The 5,779-nt window shown below is 31.1% G+C and overlaps 1 non-coding gene across 1 annotated transcript; it reads left to right on the top strand.

Annotated features, from left to right (window-relative positions):
- The first annotated feature begins 672 nt into the window (after nt 1-672).
- Nucleotides 673-805, top strand: LOC126021095 (small nucleolar RNA SNORA51). The gene has a single exon (XR_007499707.1). It is a non-coding gene; the product is annotated as a small nucleolar RNA SNORA51 (small nucleolar RNA).
- The last annotated feature ends 4,974 nt before the right edge of the window (nt 806-5,779 follow it).

Raw genomic sequence — 5,779 nt, 5'->3', positions numbered from 1 at the left:
TGTGACTGCACTAAACGATCCATGTGATGAGTTTCATGTTAGGAGCTAGATCCTCCAGTTCTCCTCTATTTTGTCTCTGAGAATCATTACACAAATTTTTTTCATTTTTCTCAAAGCCCATAGATGAGTGTGACCATTCTGTTTTTATCTCTCTCCCTCTGACTTATTTCACTCAGCATAATAGATTCCATATGCATCCATGTTTAAAAACATTTCATGACTTCATCTTTTTGATGGTTGCATAATATTCCATTGTGTATATGTATCATAGTGTCTATAACTATTCATCTATTGAGGGGCATCTAGGCTGTTTCCAGAGTCTGGGTATTGTAAACAATGCTGCAATGACTATAGGTGTGAGAAAGGGATTTTTGTATTGTATTTTTGTGTTCCTAGGATATATCCCTAGGAGTGATATAGCTGGATAGTATGAATAGTGATACGTAATAATAATGGATCATGTGAAATAATTACACTGAGAACTATCATAACAAAATGTGACTGAATGAGAAAATTAGAAAGTCTGTCTAGAGTGCAGGCCGGTGTGGGGTGGGGAGGAAGGACACTTGGGATATTGGTCATGGGAATGTTGCACTGGTGAAGGATTTTACATATATTTTACATATATATCTGTATATATATGTATATATTATATATATAAAGAAAAGAAAAGGCCTCCTAATTCTTACCACAGGCTGTGTTCTTTACACTGACTGTATAAAAAGAGGAGGTACAGTAAATGCACCCCATATACATCTCAACTCAGGCCCTTTGCCTGGTCTGTATTGTGAATTGGGGGACAAAATAAAAATTTATAACTAACATAACAGGTATCAGCTATAAAGAGTAGATACTAAAAGTTAGCAAGATGAAAACAAAAACTTTATGTAAGGAACCCCTAAAACACTCATGGAATATCTATCAACTGGATTCAAAGTATAGGCAAGAAGAGACTATGTATAGTGGGGTGTTTGTTTGTTTGTTTGTTTGTTTTTGGGTCACACCCGGCAGTGCTCAGGGATTACTCCTGGATCTCTGCTCACAAATCGCTCCTGGCAGGCACGGGGGACCATATGGAAGCTCTACCTCCATGCTATCTCTCCAGCTCCTGGGTTTTTAAAATTCTTTTGAATACATATAGTGTTGAATGGCAAAGATTTCCAAAAAAGATTACTTTATTATATGGATTATAATAAGTGACAAAAGTACTTTATGCACATAATAATAAAGCAATTGATGGCTTCTAAAATAAGTTTGTTTAAATGCTAAATGATCTTTGTAAGAAAAAGAAACCTCCATTTGTATCAAGCTACAAAATGGGAAAGGAGATAAAAAAAAGTATTCTAGAAAGAGCTCTATACTTAAAGGTGTTAAATTTAAATAAGGATATGAGATTAGAAATTTCGGTATTAAATTCTTGGTAACCTAAATACAAGAACACTAAAACCAAAAAATATGAGTCCAATCGAAGTTGTTGAACATACAGAAATCTGATTATAAAAATTATGGGATAAAATAAGAAATAGAAAATAAAACAAAGACAAATTGAAATGCCTCCCAAAATTCATATTGAAAACAGGCAATAAGTCACCTTACAAAATTTCCCTAAATGGCAATATTGATTGAACTGTAATGAAAAGGCATAAAATGGTCACATAGTTCAAAAAGAAAAATCTAACTTTTTTCTATTCACTAAAGACCCACTTGAATTTAAGTGATAAACATAGGCTTATGGTAAAAGGTAATAAAACAATTGAATCAAATAAAAGCCTTAAAATGTAAACAGTGGGTGACCATAGGAAGCTCTAACATCAGGATCATGTATCTGATATGTGTGACAATGTGAGTTTTATTCTTAGTACTTCTCACCACAAGGCTGGTAGCTTTAAAACATGTTGAGAAGGGGCAGGTACAAAATTACATCTGATTAGACAGGTGCAAAAATACACACTTGTTTTACATGTGGACACCCTGGGTTCTATCCTGGCACTCATGATTGCTTTACACCTGAACTCAGAGCTAAGAGTAATCCCCAATTACTGCTGATATGACTCAAAAATTAAAAATAAATATAAATAAATAAATAAACAAAAAACATTTGGGAATTAGCATCATGACATAACATTGCTGAGATCATATATTAAACCATTGACCTCTTAACCATTAGGTGTAGTATTGCTGGGAATGTTTTGTTTTAATACCCTGTGGCATAGGCATAAAACCTATATTCATAACTATACAAGACAAAATGGAGTTAACATTTTTTCAAAAAGAGTAAGAATTACAGATAATATATATCAAAGGATCACTAAGATTATATTTAATACTTATTAATATAAATGTACAAAATGAAGGGACATCAATGTTTCAAAAGCAATCACAGACCTTATGTGTGACAATCACAAGATATTATTACGGTAGGAAACTTCAGCTTGGATTCTCCTCATCGGTTACATCATTTAAATAGAAATTCAAGAAGAATTTAGCAGCTTTGGGGCCTGAGTGATGGCACGGAGCAGTAAGGTGTCTGCCTTGCTGGCACTAGCCTAGCACGGACTTCGGTTCCATACCCTGGCATCCCATATGGTCCCCCAAGCCAGGAGCGATTTCTGAGCTCATAGCCAGGAGTAACGCCTGAGCATCACCAGATGTGGTCCAAAATACTAAATAAATAAATAAATAAATAAATAAATAAATAAATACATAAATAAATAAATAAATTAGCAGCGTTAAAAGTGTATCAGAATCAATAAGTTTCTTAGACATTCGCAGAAATAAACTGTCAGATATAAGAACAGGTAAATTATGATAATAGGGCTGATAATAAATTGGAGAAATTAGTCATTTTTATAAACAATGTTGGAAAATTAATTAACCAGATGCAAAAAATTAAAATTGAACTAATATCTTACACTGTGAACAATAGTGAACTCAAAATGAAAGGAAGAGTTGGATGTTTGATCCAGATTCATACAATGCATTAAAAAGCATGCTAATGAAAAATATTATTGCTAAAATAAAAAGATGTTATATTATATAAATTAAATTTAACAAACCATACAGCTCACTAACTAGTATCAAGTACATAAAATGAATTCAGAAAATACTGAAAGTACCCAACAATAAAAAAATAACTACTTCCATCAAAAACTGGGGAGAATAACTGACTAGATACTTTTCCAAATATGGTATATGGAAGGTTAATAGGCACATAAAAGTTTTGTTATCACTCATTAGCATTAAAATGCAAATAAATTAACGATGAGCTATTATATCACACTGATGGTAATTACATATACCAAAAAGATCTCAAAAATGCTGACAATACAAAGCAATATGAACTTGTCTTGTGATAACTTCAGTTTGCTATAAATTTCATCTTAGTCTCTGGTAAAAGATGGAAATTTATAAAAAAAAAGTATTATTTGACAAAACTATATTCCTAGGTAACTATCCCCAAAACACTAAATAAAACATTGAAACTGAACTTACTATAACACTGTTGACAATAGTCAAGATCTGGAAGCAATTCAACTGTCCCAAAATATGAGATAAATAAGTTAGTTTGCATGTACATAAAATACTCCTAAAATATATGAAAAATAAATTTTTCTTTTGCTTCAACATGAATTGGAAAGAAATTATTCTAGGAGAAATCAAAGAAGGAGAAAGATAAATACAGGATGTTCTTACTTAAATGGTATATATAATAAATAAGCTAGGAGAGTAGACATGGTTATTAACTTTTAGATTATTGAGCATGTTATATTGTTTATACTTACAGCAGGCATAAACAATGTATTATGAATTCTGCATAAGGCTTAAAACACTGAAAGCTTACTGTTTGATAACATCAACAAATTTGCTGTTACTGAACTAATTTTGGGACCTGTATAGGAGATATGCTTTTGATGATAATGAACCATGTCACCATAGGCTCACAGCTTCCTTTCCAGTTAAAACATTGGAGCACTAGAAGATTAAAGTATCTGAGAAGACATGGAAGATCCATGCCTTTTCACCATATATTACTTGTTGGATTTTTTGCCCTGATTCTTCTTAATATATCTATTCAGAACAAACTGGCGACCTAGTAAACGACATGTTTCTACCAGTTGTGTGGAAAAAATATACATGTATATATACATACACACATATACACTGTGATTTAAAAGTTATTTGTAATTGAGTTCAGAACAAGTATTTTATATTAGTCGAGTTCAAGTGGGCAAAGAAGCACTGAAAAGGCAAATGGTAACTGAAGCCAAAGAAGATAACTGTGGAAAATATCAAACTCTAAACCAATTTAAATATACTCAACCTGGATTAGTGATAGGTGTCTAGTATAGGGGAAGAAGGCCAATCTTCTAGAAGTGAAACTAACTTATGGATACTGATGCTATTTCTGATAAGTTTTAGAATTGAGTTGAATTGTTGAGTTAGACATTTTCTGTTGTGTAAATAGTGCTTGCTGTTTTTCTGGGAACCTCATCTACCAACAGGAGAAATTGGTCTCAGAACACCTATTTAGAGGGCCATTTTCTTTGTTTTTAAGGTACTTTAGATAACTATCTCAGTTTACATATTTAAATAAAGCAATTGGTTTCTCTCTTATTTCTCTCCTTATTGATATTTCCCTTTTAAGAATAATCATTTCAATATAAAATTTCCTACCATTTTCATTTTATTGTTATTAAAATGTTTCGCAATGATCAAACTAATTTGCAATCTATAGTTATAAATGTCAGTTTTATTTGCTTCAAAAAGATAAAATTGAGGGGACATATATGAATTCTAGGACTGTATTTACCTAAAGTTATCAGTAACTGACATGACATATTTTTGATATAGTAATTTTAACATGACATTTTGGCTACTTCTTTTGCAAAAGGAAAGAAAAAATTATGCTAATAGAATAAGATTTTTGAATCCTTTTTTCTAACTACATATCAAAGAATTCGTTTTGTCAAGGTCCTTTTATGCCAAGTGATTGTTAGTAAATTAACTATTTTTATAGGTTTTCTAAATAATGATAATACAGACCATATATATTTTAAAATATGGTATGAGAAATAGACAAAATAAATTCTTCTTGTTTTTAATCAGCTTGAACTAGTTTTCTCTGCAATATTTTAAATTTATATTTATCTTTGAAATCTGTTGATTTTTATTATTTTTCATACATTTCTCCATCCACTTTTATAGCTTTAATGCCTCAATGGTTTCATAGTTAATGGTTCACATAATTAGAAAAGCAGGTATTTCCCCCCCTTTTTTTACATTTAATGATGTCCTTTAATCTTCCCTTGTTTTTATAGTGTTATAACTAAAACACTACTTAAAGTTATATGACAGTTTCAAACTGTAAAGCAAAACTTTCTGTGAAAGCCCAGTTTATGGTTTATAATTAGCATTGCTACCTTTATATGTCATTGGGTTTAATGTTCTTTAAAAATACTTAAATAAAAAATACCTGCTCTCCCCCAAATGTAAGGTAGTCCTCTGCACCACTTTGGTTCCTTAAAAACTTCGCTAACTTATTTTATTTTTATTTATTTTTTTTTCTTTTTTTTGTTTTGTTTTTGTTTTGTTTTGTTTTGTTTTTAATTTATTTATTAATCTTTTTTAAATGATTGTCCTACATATATGGTGAGCACATACTTTTTTAATTCCCCTTTTTTTTTTCCCCTCGTTTTTGTCCTATATATATGGTGAGCACATACTTTTTTAATTCCCCTTTTTTTTTTCCCCTCGTTTTTGGGTATGTGACCTGTTTCGG

The sequence above is a fragment of the Suncus etruscus genome, chromosome 10 (genome assembly GCF_024139225.1).
Source record: "Suncus etruscus isolate mSunEtr1 chromosome 10, mSunEtr1.pri.cur, whole genome shotgun sequence".
In the NCBI taxonomy this organism is placed as follows: domain Eukaryota; kingdom Metazoa; phylum Chordata; class Mammalia; order Eulipotyphla; family Soricidae; genus Suncus; species Suncus etruscus.
The sequence above is the reverse complement of the archived record's forward strand: the minus strand, read 5'-3'. Positions and strand labels throughout refer to the sequence as shown.